An 18,071-nucleotide genomic window follows, 5' to 3' on the forward strand; every position below is an offset into this window, starting at 1 on the left:
GAAAAAGAATTCTGATATTTATGTTTTGATACTTATGGTTACTGTCTCAAAATAGAGAAGACGACTCGAAATACTAAAATACAGAATCAGAAGCACTATTATTACTTATCAAATATCAAAAACACTCTAACTTATGTCTATCATTTCCAGTGAAATTTTTTTAGACTTTTTGCAATAACTTTCTGACAGATAAAACCATAGCTTATCCACAACTTTGTCTGTATTTATTTATCTCATTTTAATTTATTGATGTTACAAGCAATAAGGCCAAAATATAAGAATCAGTTGTGTTTCTTGGGCCACACATGATAGAGAAAAATGCTGCACATGACAGACAGGCCTTGTCTCCTCATGCCATGTTGACACCTGGAGGTCGGCTGAAGAGTGTGTTTTCGGTGATTGATGTTTGAAGGCGTGGCAGGGGTGTGAAGTAATTCACAGCAGCAAAGGTCTTTTGAGACAGGCCTCATTTTTACTAACAACTCGATAACCTCCCATTCAATTTGTGTACAGTCAATCATCTGAAACAGTCAGGCTTTGACACTGAAGTATTTGTAGGATTTGTGCTCTGTGGGGGCTCAGCGTCTGTCTGGGCACGAGGGTCAGAGTTTGTGTAGGCAACAGTAGTGTTAGAAAGGTCTTGTTTCTGCAGGATTTTTTTTTTTTTTGGACTGCTTCTTTTGTGGTTTGTGAAAGAAATTGAGACATGTTGTACTTTCCTTAGAACAGCTGGGGTTTTACAGTTCAGCAGATTAGACTCATTTTATGATCCCAACATTTCTGTTACCCATAATTCATATCGACATGAAATTAAGACACACCATTTAGAGAAGCAGTCCCTGTATGAATGTCACCAATGGAGGATTTTAACCAAAGCTGCCACTGAAAAGAGGTATGATCACAAAAATAGCAGCATTTCAAATTTTCTTTGAGCTAATCAATGTGAACACATTTTGAATAGTTGCTCTCCTTGCTGCTTTACATGCATAACTTACCAATTTGTCATTTACTGCAGGGGATTTTCAACAGGATGGGACAAGAGCACTCCTAAATTGTGCAAAATTAAAATTCAGGATTCATTTCCACCAATTCACAGGATCACAATGTGTTAAAAGTATTAATGAGGAAATTCCTATCTTTCATCTGATGTTATCACATTTGGAAAAAAAATGCACTGTTCAGTTATAGTGGAATAAAAACAGAAGACCCACATAAATAAGCTTCAAAAGCTTCAAAACACCCTGAAGAATGTTGACATTACACCGTGGCTTCATTCAATTCTTGTATGTTTGTACAAGATTCAGAATCCCCACCTATTCCGTGTACTGAACAATGAGAGTGGAGAAATTTTCTTGTCATCAGCTTCCTGAAAAGCTTTTGCTGTCTATCCTCTTATTTCCGTTCATGACTCACACCCCACTTCACCCTTCACCGCTCCCACAAGGCTCTCTACAGCGAGGTCTCTTAGCTTTAATTTCTATTTCTTACTTGGTATTTACACAATTATTTAAAAGGGAATGATTCACAGGTACTCAATGGTAATTTAATCAAACCTTATTTAACGGTAATTTAATGCTTTTAAACACAAGGGAGGTGGCGCTGTAGATTTACTGGTTGCTTTTGTTCTGGTTCTAATTGGCAGCTTCCTGTAGAGGTGAACAGGGACACTTTGGACCGTCCAGGGTCTAGTGCACCAAGCAGATGAATATGGCAAAATCCTTCCACTTTCCTCACTTCCAACAGCAATCAGCTTCCAATTATGAAACAGAGACTGCTGCTGACACACACGCACAGATATACGTATTTTATTCAGTGTAGAGGGACAGAAATAGCAGCAAACAGACAGAAGAGACAGAAAATCTGAGAAACCTGTCATATTGTGTTTGTTTAAAAAAAATTAAGTGTAATAAAAATGGGAAACTACTGCTTTAAGTGAATATGCACTTCAGACAGGAAGCTGTTGCATGAGTAGTCTACCTTGTACCTTACAAGTTAATGATAGCATCTGTTTTATACAATGGGATGAAGTAACGAAACAAGGGCTTCACTACATAAGGAAAAAAAGGCCAACATTATATTAAAAGAATCAAAATCCACACTTGTGTTTACATTTTTGGTGTGATACTAATATAAAAGAGTTGCACATTTTGCAAAAAATGCCACCACACTGTGTCCAAATACAACACTCCCTCATGTGTTACTGCTTACTGCTTGTGTTAAGTTACATTTTCTGCTACATACTGTACAATTTGTCCTCACAAAGGCAATCATGCCATGGTTCACCATGTTGAAAGCAGTTGTTCCTCTCTCACAGCACGTAGACCTGTTCTTTGTTTGGCTTAGGCCTCTGAGGCTTGAGAAGCTTTCAAGTCCACTGAGATCCAGCAGAGAAAGGACAGGTTGCCTTCTCTAGCTAGCCAACGCTGGTGGACTGAGGTGAGAGCTGCTCCACTGCTCCAGGACTTCTGACCAGACTGCATGAGATGCCACATCCAGACCCAACCCAGCATCAGATCAGCAGAGAGCAGTGTGGGAGGGGCAGACAGAGGAAATGAAGATATTGAAAAAGAGTGAGAGTCAAGACAGGAGAAGAGAGAGAGAGGGAGCATGTGAGAACAGTCAGCGTGTGTTTGTGTGTGTAGGTGTGTGTTCGCAGAGAAGTGAAACTGGAGCCACATGCACACAGAGAGTATCTGCTGAGACTGTCTCTGAGTATTTTTCTAAACTTTTGACGTTGATTGTCTCAGTGGTTGTGAACAGTCTGGTGTGACTGGGAGAAAGAGCAAAGGAGAGGGAGAGAGAGAGAGAGAGAGAGAGGAGGGTGAAAATGTGGTTCCAATCACTCACAAAGATGCTTTTGTTCTATGGCTGAGGCCCTCTCTCTCTCTCTCTCTCTCTCTCTCTCTGCCACACATGGAGTCATGGAGTTTCATCCACTTTCTCATCAGGGGAGAGTATATAGGAAGAAAAACGATGTACATGTGAGACACTATCAATATGAAGCAAGTTTTAAAAAAAACCCAAAAAACAGAATTTGTGCTTATTTGTGAATTTGCTTACACACTGTAATGTACCATCAACTCACCATTATGGTGTTCTGCAACGTTGTGCAACTTTTAGTTTAGGTTTGCATTGCAAAGTCCTTTTGTTCACCTTGTCTGTTTGTTAAATGTCTGGCCGTGGCACAGCAAGATAAGCGTGCGGCTTTGGACTTAGGACCGCCCAGAGATCCTTCACCACCACCGTATCCGTTTTTTTGTGCTTGGTTGAGGGGTCGAACCTATGACACTCCAATCTCAGGCTGGTCCAAAGACGCACTCTTAATGATATACTGATTTATGCCTCTGCCTATGTCACTACTCACAAGCAACTATACAATACCTGCAGAAATACGGCCAAAGATGACTGTCTAATTCTGAGCTGGAGGGCTCAGACTCATGCTTAGCCGACGTTGGCTCTGGGTTCATGTCGATGTTGCATGTTGTTTCTTCTCACTGGAATCAGGCCAGTCCACTGGCTCGTGCTGCTACCAAATGAGCACTCTGCCATCATTGGGGGTAATAGAGCCACCTGATTGATTGTCAATGGCAAACAACGCCTCAACGCAGTCTATTTTTTTTTTTCCATGCAAAATTTTGAGGAAATTATAACATGTAACGAGTAACGGCATAAATTTTAGAAATGTAGTGGAGTAGAAAGTACAGATAATTGCTGCAAAATGTAATGGAGTAAAATCAAAAGTATGCATTATTATTTTTACTTAACTACAGATACGTAAAAAACTACTTAAGTACAGTAACAAAGTACAAATACTTTGTTACATTCCACCACTGTTGTCAGGTCAGTTTACATCCACAGGTCAAGCTGATGGCGAACCTCAGGAGCGCCCTCTGCTGGAGCATCAGGTGAACTGAACACCTGACAGGTCAGTTTACCAACAGGTCAGTTTTACTGACGGATCAGTTTACCGACAGGTCAGTTTACGATGGGTGAATTTATCGACAGGCCAGTTTTACTAACGGGTCAGTTTACAGACGGATCAGTTTTACTGATGGGTCAGTTTTACTGACGGGTCAGTTTACCGACGGGTGAATTCATCGACAAGTCAGTTTTACTGACGGGTCAGTTTACTGACGGGTCAGTTTACGGACGGGTGAATTCACCGACAAGTCAGTTTTACTGACGGATCAGTTCACCAATAGGTCAGTTTAATGACGGGTCAGTTTACCGACGGGTGAATTTACCGACAGGTGAGTTTCACTGACGGGTCAGTTTTACTGACGCATCAAAAAAAAAATTTGACCTCAAAATGTCATAAAAAACGTCATAGTATAGTAAGGCGTCAAAATCGTCCAAAAAAAGTCATGTTTTAGTAAGACCTCAAAATGTCATTAAAAACATCATACAGCCGTAAGGCGTCAAAGTATGCCAAAAAAAATCATATTTTCGTAAGACCTCAAAATGTCATAAATAATGTCATACTATAGTAAGGCGTCAAAATTTGACAAAAAAAGTAAATTTTTATTATGAATTCAGAATGTCATGAAAAGTGTCATAGTATACTAAGGCATGAAAATATGACCAAAAAAGTCAATATTTAGTAAGACCTCAAAATGTCATAAAAAACGTCATAGTATAGTAAGGCGTCAAAATCGGCCAAAAAAAGTCAAAATTTTTTTGACCTCAAAATGTCATAAAAAACTTCATAGTATAGTAAGGCGTCAAAATCGGCCAAAAAAAGTCAAAAATTTTTTGACCTCAAAATGTCATAAAAAACGTCATAGTATAGTAAGGCGTCAAAATCGGCCAAAAAAAGTCAAAATTTTTTTTGACCTCAAAATGTCATAAAAAACGTCATAGTATAGTAAGGCGTCAAAATCGGCCAAAAAAAGTCTAAAATTTTTTTGACCTCAAAATGTCATAAAAAACGTCATAGTATAGTAAGGCGTCAAAATCGGCCAAAAAAAGTCAAAATTTTTTTTTGACCTCAAAATGTCATAAAAAACGTCTTAGTATAGTAAGGCGTCAAAATCGGCCAAAAAAAGTCAAAAAATTTTTTGACCTCAAAATGTCATAAAAAACGTCATAGTATAGTAAGGCGTTTTTTTCGGCCAAAAAAAAGTCAAAATTTTTTTTGACCTCAAAATGTCATAAAAAACATCATAGTATAGTATGGCGTTTTTTTCGGCCAAAAAAAGTCAAAATTTTTTTTGACCTCAAGATGTCATAAAAAACGTCATAGTATAGTAAGGCGTCAAAATCGGCCAAAAAAAGTAAAAAAAAATTTTGACCTCAAAATGTCATAAAAAACGTCATAGTATAGTAAGGCGTTTTTTTCGGGCAAAAAAAGTCAAAATTTTTTTTGACCTCAAAATGTCATAAAAAACGTCATAGTATAGTAAGGCGTCAAAATCGGCCAAAAAAAGTCAAAAAAAATTTTGACCTCAAAATGTCATAAAAAACGTCATAGTATAGTAAGACGTTTTTTTCGGGCAAAAAAAGTCAAAATTTTTTTTGACCTCAAAATGTCATAAAAAACGTCATGGTATATTAAGGCGTCAAAATCGGCCAAAAAAAGTCAAAATTTTTTTTGACCTCAAAATGTCATAAAAAACGTCATGGTATAGTAAGGCGTCAAAATCGGTCAAAAAAAGTCAAAAAATTTTTTTGACCTCAAAAGGTCAAAAAAACAACATCATAGTATAGTATGGCGTCAAAATCGGCCAAAAAAGTCAAATTTTTTTTGACCTCAAAATGTCATAAAAAACGTAATAGTATAGTAAGGCGTCAAAATCGGCCAAAAAAAATCAAAAATTTTTTTGACCTCAAAATGTCATAAAAAACGTCGTAATATAGTAAGGCGTTTTTTTCGGCCAAAAAAAGTCAAAATTTTTTTTGACCTCAAAATGTCATAAAAAAACGTCATAGTATAGTATGGCGTTTTTTTCGGCCAAAAAAAGTCAAAATTTTTTTTGACCTCAAAATGTCATAAAAAACGTCATAGTATAGTATGGCGTTTTTTTCGGCCAAAAAAAGTCCAAATTTTTTTTGACCTCAAAATGTCATCAAAAACGTCATAGTATAGTAAGGCGTTTTTTTCGGCCAAAAAAAAGTCCAAATTTTTTTTAACCTCAAAATGTCTTAAAAAACGTCATAGTATAGTAAGGCGTTTTTTTCGGACAAAAAAAGTCAAAATTTTTTTTGACCTCAAAATGTCATAAAAAACGTTATGGTATAGTAAGGTGTCAAAATCGGCCAAAAAAAGTCAAATTTTTTTTTTGGCTCAAAATGTCATAAATAACGTCATACTATAGTAAGGCGTTTTTTTCGGCCAAAAAAAGTCAAAATTTTTTTTGACCTCAAAATGTCATAAAAAACGTCATGGTATAGTAAGGCGTCAAAATCGGTCAAAAAAAGTCAAAATTTTTTTTGACCTCAAAATGTCATAAAAAACGTCATGGTATAGTAAGGCGTCAAAATCGGCCAAAAAAAGTCAAAATTTTTTTTGACCTCAAAATGTCATAAAAAACGTCATAGTATAGTAAGGCGTCAAAATCGGCCAAAAAAAGTCAAAAAAATTTTGACCTCAAAATGTCATAAAAAACGTCATAGTATAGTACGGCGTTTTTTTCGGACAAAAAAAGTCAAAAATTTTTTTGACCTCAAAATGTCATAAAAAACGTCATAGTATAGTAAGGCGTCAAAATCGGCCAAAAAAAGTCAAAATTTTTTGACCTCAAAATGTCATAAAAAACGTCATAGTATAGTAAGGCGTTTTTTTCGGACAAAAAAAGTCAACATTTTTTTTGACCTCAAAATGTCATAAAAAACATCATAGTATAGTATGGCGTTTTTTTCGGCCAAAAAAAGTCAAAATTTTTTTTGACCTCAAGATGTCATAAAAAACGTCATAGTATAGTAAGGCGTCAAAATCGGCCAAAAAAAGTCAAAATTTTTTTTGACCTCAAAATGTCATAAAAAACGTCATGGTATAGTAAGGCGTCAAAAACGGTCAAAAAAAGTCAAAATTTTTTTTGACCTCAAAAGGTCAAAAAAAAAACATCATAGTATAGTATGGCGTCAAAATCGGCCAAAAAAGTCAAAAATTTTTTTGACCTCAAAATGTCATAAAAAACGTAATAGTATATAGTAAGGCGTCAAAATCGGCCAAAAAAAAGTCAAAATTTTTTTTGACCTCAAAATGTCATAAAAAACATCATAGTATAGTATGGCGTTTTTTTCGGCCAAAAAAAGTCAAAATTTTTTTTGACCTCAAGATGTCATAAAAAACGTCATAGTATAGTAAGGCGTCAAAATCGGCCAAAAAAAGTAAAAAAAAATTTTGACCTCAAAATGTCATAAAAAACGTCATAGTATAGTAAGGCGTTTTTTTTCGGGCAAAAAAAGTCAAAATTTTTTTTGACCTCAAAATGTCATAAAAAACGTCATAGTATAGTAAGGCGTCAAAATCGGCCAAAAAAAGTCAAAAAAAATTTTGACCTCAAAATGTCATAAAAAACGTCATAGTATAGTAAGGCGTTTTTTTCGGGCAAAAAAAGTCAAAATTTTTTTTGACCTCAAAATGTCATAAAAAACGTCATGGTATATTAAGGCGTCAAAATCGGCCAAAAAAAGTCAAAATTTTTTTTGACCTCAAAATGTCATAAAAAACGTCATGGTATAGTAAGGCGTCAAAATCGGTCAAAAAAAGTCAAAAATTTTTTTTGACCTCAAAAGGTCAAAAAAACAACATCATAGTATAGTATGGCGTCAAAATCGGCCAAAAAAGTCAAATTTTTTTTGACCTCAAAATGTCATAAAAAACGTAATAGTATAGTAAGGCGTCAAAATCGGCCAAAAAAAATCAAAAAATTTTTTGACCTCAAAATGTCATAAAAAACGTCGTAATATAGTAAGGCGTTTTTTTCGGCCAAAAAAAGTCAAAATTTTTTTTGACCTCAAAATGTCATAAAAAAACGTCATAGTATAGTATGGCGTTTTTTTCGGCCAAAAAAAGTCAAAATTTTTTTTGACCTCAAAATGTCATAAAAAACGTCATAGTATAGTATGGCGTTTTTTTCGGCCAAAAAAAGTCAAAATTTTTTTTGACCTCAAAATGTCATCAAAAACGTCATAGTATAGTAAGGCGTTTTTTTCGGCCAAAAAAAAGTCCAAATTTTTTTTAACCTCAAAATGTCTTAAAAAACGTCATAGTATAGTAAGGCGTTTTTTTCGGACAAAAAAAATCAAAAATTTTTTTTGACCTCAAAATGTCATAAAAAACGTTATGGTATAGTAAGGTGTCAAAATCGGCCAAAAAAAGTCAAATTTTTTTTTTGGCTCAAAATGTCATAAATAACGTCATACTATAGTAAGGCGTTTTTTTCGGCCAAAAAAAGTCAAATTTTTTTTTGACCTCAAAATGTCATAAAAAACGTCATGGTATAGTAAGGCGTCAAAATCGGCCAAAAAAAGTCAAAATTTTTTTTGACCTCAAAATGTCATAAAAAACGTCATAGTATAGTAAGGCGTCAAAATCGGCCAAAAAAAGTCAAAAAAATTTTGACCTCAAAATGTCATAAAAAACGTCATAGTATAGTACGGCGTTTTTTTCGGACAAAAAAAGTCAAAAATTTTTTTGACCTCAAAATGTCATAAAAAACGTCATAGTATAGTAAGGCGTCAAAATCGGCCAAAAAAAGTCAAAATTTTTTGACCTCAAAATGTCATAAAAAACGTCATAGTATAGTAAGGCGTTTTTTTCGGACAAAAAAAGTCAACATTTTTTTTGACCTCAAAATGTCATAAAAAACATCATAGTATAGTATGGCGTTTTTTTTCGGCCAAAAAAAGTCAAAAATTTTTTTGACCTCAAGATGTCATAAAAAACGTCATAGTATAGTAAGGCGTCAAAATCGGCCAAAAAAAGTCAAAATTTTTTTTGACCTCAAAATGTCATAAAAAACGTCATGGTATAGTAAGGCGTCAAAAACGGTCAAAAAAAGTCAAAATTTTTTTTGACCTCAAAAGGTCAAAAAAAAAACATCATAGTATAGTATGGCGTCAAAATCGGCCAAAAAAGTCAAAAATTTTTTTGACCTCAAAATGTCATAAAAAACGTAATAGTATATAGTAAGGCGTCAAAATCGGCCAAAAAAAATCAAAAATTTTTTTGACCTCAAAATGTCATAAAAAACGTCGTAATATAGTATGGCGTTTTTTTCGGCCAAAAAAAGTCAAAAATTTTTTTGACCTCAAAATGTCATAAAAAAACGTCATAGTATAGTATGGCGTTTTTTTCGGCCAAAAAAAGTCAAAATTTTTTTTGACCTCAAAATGTCATAAAAAACGTCATAGTATAGTATGGCGTTTTTTTCGGCCAAAAAAAGTCAAAATTTTTTTGGACCTCAAAATGTCATCAAAAACGTCATAGTATAGTAAGGCGTTTTTTTCGGCCAAAAAAAAGTCCAAATTTTTTTTAACCTCAAAATGTCTTAAAAAACGTCATAGTATAGTAAGGCGTTTTTTTCGGACAAAAAATGTCGAAATTTTTTTTTGACCTCAAAATGTCATAAAAAACGTTATGGTATAGTAAGGTGTCAAAATCGGCCAAAAAAAGTCAAATTTTTTTTTTGGCTCAAAATGTCATAAATAACGTCATACTATAGTAAGGCGTTTTTTTCAGCCAAAAAAAGTCAAAATTTTTTTTGACCTCAAAATGTCATAAAAAACGTCATGGTATAGTAAGGCGTCAAAATCGGTCAAAAAAAGTCAAAATTTTTTTTGACCTCAAAATGTCATAAAAAACGTCATAGTATAGTAAGGCGTCAAAATCGGCCAAAAAAAGTCAAAATTTTTTTTGACCTCAAAATGTCATAAAAAATGTCATACTATAGTAAGGCGTTTTTTTCGGCCAAAAAAAGTCAAAATTTTTTTCGACCTCAGAATGTCATAAAAAACGTCATAGTATAGTAAGGCGTAAAAAATCGGCAAAAAAAAGTCGAAAAAAATTTTGACCTCAAAATGTCATGGTATAGTAAACCGTCAAAATCGGCCAAAAAAAGTCAAAAAATTTTTTTACCTCAAAATGTCAAAAAAAACGTCATAGTATAGTATGGCGTTTTTTTCGGCCAAAAAAAGTCAAAATTTTTTTTGACCTCAAAATGTCATCAAAAACGTCATAGTATAGTAAGGCGTTTTTTTCGGCCAAATAAAAGTCCAAATTTTTTTTGACCTCAAAATGTCTTAAAAAACGTCATGGTATAGTAAGGCGTTTTTTTCGGCCAAAAAAAGTCAAAATTTTTTTTGACCTCAAGATGTCATAAAAAACGTCATAGTATAGTAAGGCGTCAAAATCTGCCAAAAAAAGTCAAAAAAAATTTTGACCTCAAAATGTCATAAAAAACGTCATAGTATAGTAAGGCGTTTTTTTCGGCCAAAAAAAGTCAAAAAAATTTTGACCTCAAAATGTCATAAAAAACGTCATAGTATAGTAAGGCGTTTTTTTCGGCCAAAAAAAGTCAAAATTTTTTTTGACCTCAAAATGTCATCAAAAACGTCATAGTATAGTAAGGCGTTTTTTTCGGCCAAAAAAAAGTCAAAATTTTTTTTGACCTCAAAATGTCATAAAAAACGTCATGGTATAGTAAGGCGTCAAAATCGGTCAAAAAAAGTCAAAATTTTTTTTGACCTCAAAATGTCAAAAAAAAAACATCATAGTATAGTAAGGCGTCAAAATCGGCCAAAAAAGTCAAAATTTTTTTTGACCTCAAAATGTCATAAAAAACGTCATAGTATAGTAAGGCGTTTTTTTCGGGCAAAAAAAGTCAAAATTTTTTTTGACCTCAAAATGTCATAAAAAACGTCATAGTATAGTAAGGCGTCAAAATCGGCCAAAAAAAGTCAAAAAAAATTTTGACCTCAAAATGTCATAAAAAACGTCATAGTATAGTAAGGCGTTTTTTTCGGGCAAAAAAAGTCAAAATTTTTTTTGACCTCAAAATGTCATAAAAAACGTCATAGTATAGTAAGGCGTTTTTTTCGGCCAAAAAAAAGTCAAAATTTTCTTTGACCTCAAAATGTCATAAAAAACGTCATGGTATATTAAGGCGTCAAAATCGGCCAAAAAAAGTCAAAATTTTTTTTGACCTCAAAATGTCATAAAAAACGTCATGGTATAGTAAGGCGTCAAAATCGGTCAAAAAAAGTCAAAAATTTTTTTTGACCTCAAAAGGTCAAAAAAAAAACATCATAGTATAGTATGGCGTCAAAATCGGCCAAAAAAGTCAAAATTTTTTTTGACCTCAAAATGTCATAAAAAACGTAATAGTATAGTAAGGCGTCAAAATCGGCCAAAAAAAATCAAAAATTTTTTTGACCTCAAAATGTCATAAAAAACGTCGTAATATAGTAAGGCGTTTTTTTCGGCCAAAAAAAGTCAAAATTTTTTTTGACCTCAAAATGTCATAAAAAACGTTATGGTATAGTAAGGTGTCAAAATCGGCCAAAAAAAGTCAAATTTTTTTTTTGGCTCAAAATGTCATAAATAACGTCATACTATAGTAAGGCGTTTTTTTCGGCCAAAAAAAGTCAAAATTTTTTTTGACCTCAAAATGTCATAAAAAACGTCATGGTATAGTAAGGCGTCAAAATCGGTCAAAAAAAGTCAAAAATTTTTTTGACCTCAAAATGTCATAAAAAACGTCATGGTATAGTAAGGCGTCAAAATCGGCCAAAAAAAGTCAAAATTTTTTTTGACCTCAAAATGTCATAAAAAACGTCATAGTATAGTAAGGCGTCAAAATCGGCCAAAAAAAGTCAAAAAAATTTTGACCTCAAAATGTCATAAAAAACGTCATAGTATAGTACGGCGTTTTTTTCGGACAAAAAAAGTCAAAAATTTTTTTGACCTCAAAATGTCATAAAAAACGTCATAGTATAGTAAGGCGTCAAAATCGGCCAAAAAAAGTCAAAATTTTTTGACCTCAAAATGTCATAAAAAACATCATAGTATAGTAAGGCGTTTTTTTCGGACAAAAAAAGTCAACATTTTTTTTGACCTCAAAATGTCATAAAAAACATCATAGTATAGTATGGCGTTTTTTTCGGCCAAAAAAAGTCAAAATTTTTTTTGACCTCAAGATGTCATAAAAAACGTCATAGTATAGTAAGGCGTCAAAATCGGCCAAAAAAAGTCAAAATTTTTTTTGATCTCAAAATGTCATAAAAAACGTCATGGTATAGTAAGGCGTCAAAATCGGTCAAAAAAAGTCAAAAATTTTTTTGACCTCAAAAGGTAAAAAAAAAAACATCATAGTATAGTATGGCGTCAAAATCGGCCAAAAAAGTCAAAATTTTTTTTGACCTCAAAATGTCATAAAAAACGTAATAGTATATAGTAAGGCGTCAAAATCGGCCAAAAAAAATCAAAAATTTTTTTGACCTCAAAATGTCATAAAAAACGTCGTAATATAGTAAGGCGTTTTTTTCGGCCAAAAAAAGTCAAAATTTTTTTTGACCTCAAAATGTCATAAAAAAACGTCATAGTATAGTATGGCGTTTTTTTTCGGCCAAAAAAAGTCAAAATTTTTTTTGACCTCAAAATGTCATAAAAAACGTCATAGTATAGTATGGCGTTTTTTTCGGCCAAAAAAAGTCAAAATTTTTTTGGACCTCAAAATGTCATCAAAAACGTCATAGTATAGTAAGGCGTTTTTTTCGGCCAAAAAAAAGTCCAAATTTTTTTTAACCTCAAAATGTCTTAAAAAACGTCATAGTATAGTAAGGCGTTTTTTTCGGACAAAAAATGTCAAAATTTTTTTTTGACCTCAAAATGTCATAAAAAACGTTATGGTATAGTAAGGTGTCAAAATCGGCCAAAAAAAGTCAAATTTTTTTTTTGGCTCAAAATGTCATAAATAACGTCATACTATAGTAAGGCGTTTTTTTCAGCCAAAAAAAGTCAAAATTTTTTTTGACCTCAAAATGTCATAAAAAACGTCATGGTATAGTAAGGCGTCAAAATCGGCCAAAAAAAGTCAAAATTTTTTTTGACCTCAAAATGTCATAAAAAACGTCATAGTATAGTAAGGCGTCAAAATCGGCCAAAAAATGTCAAAATTTTTTTTGACCTCAAAATGTCATAAAAAACGTCATAGTATAGTAAGGCGTCAAAATCGGCCAAAAAAAGTCAAAAAAATTTTTTGACCTCAAAATGTCATAAAAAACGTCGTAATATAGTAAGGCGTTTTTTTCGGCCAAAAAAAGTCAAAAAAATTTTGACCTCAAAATGTCATAAAAAACGTCATAGTATAGTAAGGCGTTTTTTTCGGCCAAATAAAAGTCCAAATTTTTTTTGACCTCAAAATGTCTTAAAAAACGTCATGGTATAGTAAGGCGTTTTTTTCGGACAAAAAAAGTCAAAAAAATTTTTTGACCTCAAAATGTCATAAAAAACGTTATGGTATAGTAAGGTGTCAAAATCGGCCAAAAAAAGTCAAAATTTTTTTTGACCTCAAAATGTCATAAAAAACGTCATGGTATAGTAAGGCGTAAAAAATCAGCAAAAAAAAGTCGAAAAAAATTTTGACCTCAAAATGTCATAGTATAGTAAGGTGTCAAAATCGGCCAAAAAAAGTCAAAAAAAATTTTGACCTCAAAATGTCATAAAAAACGTCATAGTATAGTAAGGCGTTTTTTTCGGGCAAAAAAAGTCAAAATTTTTTTTGACCTCAAAATGTCATAAAAAACGTCATAGTATAGTAAGGCGTCAAAATCGGCCAAAAAAAGTCAAAATTTTTTTGACCTCAAAATGTCATAAAAAACGTCATAGTATAGTAAGGCGTTTTTTTCGGCCAAAAAAAGTCAAAATTTTTTTTGACCTCAAAATGTCATCAAAAACATCATAGTATAGTAAGGCGTTTTTTTCGGCCAAAAAAAAGTCAAAAATTTTTTTGACCTCAAAATGTCATAAAAAACATCATAGTATAGTATGGCGTTTTTTTCGGCCAAAAAAAGTCAAAATTTTTTTTGACCTCAAGATGTCATAAAAAACGTCATAGTATAGTAAGGCGTCAAAATCTGCCAAAAAAAGTCAAAAAAAATTTTGACCTCAAAATGTCATAAAAAACGTCATAGTATAGTAAGGCGGTTTTTTTTGGCCAAAAAAAGTCAAAAAAATTTTTGACCTCAAAATGTCATAAAAAACGTCATGGTATAGTAAGGCGTTTTTTTCGGCCAAAAAAAAGTCAAAATTTTCTTTGACCTCAAAATGTCATAAAAAACGTCATAGTATAGTAAGGCGTCAAAATCGGCCAAAAAAAGTCAAAAAAAATTTTGACCTCAAAATGTCATAAAAAACGTCATAGTATAGTAAGGCGTCAAAATTGGCCAAAAAAAGTCAAAAAAAATTTTGACCTCAAAATGTCATAAAAAACGTCATAGTATAGTAAGGCGTCAAAATCGGCCAAAAAAAGTCAAAAAAAATTTTGACCTCAAAATGTCATAAAAAACGTCATAGTATAGTAAGGCGTTTTTTTTGGCCAAAAAAAGTCAAAAAAATTTTTGACCTCAAAATGTCATAAAAAACGTCATAGTATAGTAAGGCGTTTTTTTCGGGCAAAAAAAGTCAAAATTTTTTTGACCTCAAAATGTCATAAAAAACGTCATAGCATATAGTAAGGCGTCAAAATCGGCCAAAAAAAGTCAAAAATTTTTTTGACCTCAAAATGTCATAAAAAACGTCATAGTATAGTAAGGCGTCAAAATCGGCCAAAAAAAGTCAAAAAAAATTTTGACCTCAAAATGTCATAAAAAACGTCATAGTATAGTAAGGCGTCAAAATTGGCCAAAAAAAGTCAAAAAAAATTTTGACCTCAAAATGTCATAAAAAACGTCATAGTATAGTAAGGCGTCAAAATCGGCCAAAAAAAGTCAAAATTTTTTTTGACCTCAAAATGTCATAAAAAACGTCACAGTATAGTAAGGCATCAAAATCGGAAAAAAAAAGTCGAAAAAAATTTTGACCTCAAAATGTCATAGTATAGTAAGGCGTCAAAATCGGCCAAAAAAAGTCAAAAAAAATTTTGACTTCAAAATGTCATAAAAAACGTCATAGTATAGTAAGGCGTCAAAATCGGCCAAAAAACGTTTTTTATGACATTTTGAGGTCAAAAAATTTTTTGACTTTTTTTGGCCGAAAAAAACGCCTTACTATACTATGACGTTTTTATGATATTTTGAGGTCAAAAAAAATTTTGACTTTTTTTGGCCGATTTTGACGCCTTACTATACTGTGACGTTTTTTATGACATTTTGAGGTCAAAATTTTTTTTGACTTTTTTTGGCCGATTTTGACGCCTTACTATACTATGACGTTTTTTATGACATTTTGAGGTCAAAAAAAATTTTGACTTTTTTTGGTCGATTTTGACGCCTTGCTATACTATGACGTTTTTTATGACATTTTGAGGTCAAAAAAAATTTTGACATTTTTTGGCCGATTTTGACGCCTTACTATACTATGACGTTTTTTATGACATTTTGAGGTCAAAAAAAATTTTGACTTTTTTTGGCCGATTTTGACGCCTTACTATACTATGACGTTTTTTATGACATTTTGAGGTCAAAAAAAATTTTGACTTTTTTTGGCCGAAAAAAACGCCATACTATACTATGATGTTTTTTATGACATTTTGAGGTCAAAATTTTTTTTGACTTTTTTTGGCCGATTTTGACGCCTTACTATACTATGACGTTTTTTATGACATTTTGAGGTCAAAATTTTTTTTGACTTTTTTTGGCCGATTTTGACGCCTTACTATACCATGACGTTTTTTTATGACATTTTGAGGTCAAAAAAAATTTTGACTTTTTTTGGCCGATTTTGACACCTTACTATACCATAACGTTTTTTATGACATTTTGAGGTCAAAAAAATTTTTTGACTTTTTTTGTCCGAAAAAAACGCCTTACTATACTATGACGTTTTTTAAGACATTTTGAGGTCAAAAAAAATTTGGACTTTTTTTTGGCCGAAAAAAACGCCTTACTATACTATGACGTTTTTGATGACATTTTGAGGTCAAAAAAAATTTTGACTTTTTTTGGCCGAAAAAAACGCCATACTATACTATGACGTTTTTTATGACATTTTGAGGTCAAAAAAAATTTTGACTTTTTTTGGCCGATTTTGACGCCTTACTATACTATGACGTTTTTTATGACATTTTGAGGTCAAAATTTTTTTCGACTTTTTTTGGCCGATTTTGACGCCTTACTATACTGTGACGTTTTTTATGACATTTTGAGGTCAAAAAAAATTTTGACTTTTTTTGGCCGATTTTGACGCCTTACTATACTATGACGTTTTTTATGACATTTTGAGGTCAAAATTTTTTTTGACTTTTTTTGGCCGATTTTGACGCCTTACTATACTATGACGTTTTTTATGACATTTTGAGGTCAAAAAAAATTTTGACTTTTTTTGGCCGATTTTGACGCCTTACTATATACTATGACGTTTTTTATGACATTTTGAGGTCAAAAAAATTTTGACTTTTTTTGCCCGAAAAAAACGCCTTACTATACTATGACATTTTTTATGACATTTTGAGGTCAAAAAATTTTTTGACTTTTTTTGGCCGAAAAAAACGCCTTACTATACTGTGACGTTTTTTATGACATTTTGAGGTCAAAAAAAATTTTGACTTTTTTTGGCCGATTTTGACGCCTTACTATACTATGACGTTTTTTATGACATTTTGAGGTCAAAATTTTTTTTGACTTTTTTTGGCCGATTTTGACGCCTTACTATACTATGACGTTTTGTATGACATTTTGAGGTCAAAATTTTTTTTGACTTTTTTTGGCCGATTTTGACGCCTTACTATACTATGACGTTTTTTATGACATTTTGAGGTCAAAAAAAATTTTGACTTTTTTTGGCCGATTTTGACGCCTTACTATATGCTATGACGTTTTTTATGACATTTTGAGGTCAAAAAAATTTTGACTTTTTTTGGCCGAAAAAAACGCCTTACTATACTATGACGTTTTTTATGACATTTTGAGGTCAAAATTTTTTTTGACTTTTTTTGGCCGATTTTGACGCCTTACTATACTATGACATTTTGAGGTCAAAATTTTTTTCGACTTTTTTTGGCCGATTTTGACGCCTTACTATACTATGACGTTTTTTATGACATTTTGAGGTCAAAAAAAATTTTGACTTTTTTTGGCCGATTTTGACGCCTTACTATACTATGACGTTTTTTATGACATTTTGAGGTCAAAATTTTTTTCGACTTTTTTTGGCCGATTTTGACGCCTTACTATACTGTGACGTTTTTTATGACATTTTGAGGTCAAAAAAAATTTTGACTTTTTTTGGCCGATTTTGACGCCTTACTATACTATGACGTTTTTTATGACATTTTGAGGTCAAAATTTTTTTTTACTTTTTTTGGCCGATTTTGACGCCTTACTATACTATGACGTTTTTTATGACATTTTGAGGTCAAAAAAAATTTTGACTTTTTTTGGCCGATTTTGACGCCTTACTATATACTATGACGTTTTTTATGACATTTTGAGGTCAAAAAAATTTTGACTTTTTTTGCCCGAAAAAAACGCCTTACTATACTATGACATTTTTTATGACATTTTGAGGTCAAAAAATTTTTTGACTTTTTTTGGCCGAAAAAAAACGCCTTACTATACTATGACGTTTTTTATGATATTTTGAGGTCAAAAAAAATTTTGACTTTTTTTGGCCGATTTTGACGCCTTACTATACTGTGACGTTTTTTATGACATTTTGAGGTCAAAATTTTTTTTGACTTTTTTTGGCCGATTTTGACGCCTTACTATACTATGACGTTTTTTATGACATTTTGAGGTCAAAAAAAATTTTGACTTTTTTTGGCCGATTTTGACGCCTTACTATACTATGACGTTTTTTATGACATTTTGAGGTCAAAAAAATTTTTGACTTTTTTTGGCCGATTTTGACGCCTTACTATACTATGACGTTTTTTATGACATTTTGAGGTCAAAAAAAATTTTGACTTTTT

This window comes from Toxotes jaculatrix, chromosome 3 (genome assembly GCF_017976425.1).
Source record: "Toxotes jaculatrix isolate fToxJac2 chromosome 3, fToxJac2.pri, whole genome shotgun sequence".
Classification (NCBI taxonomy): domain Eukaryota; kingdom Metazoa; phylum Chordata; class Actinopteri; family Toxotidae; genus Toxotes; species Toxotes jaculatrix.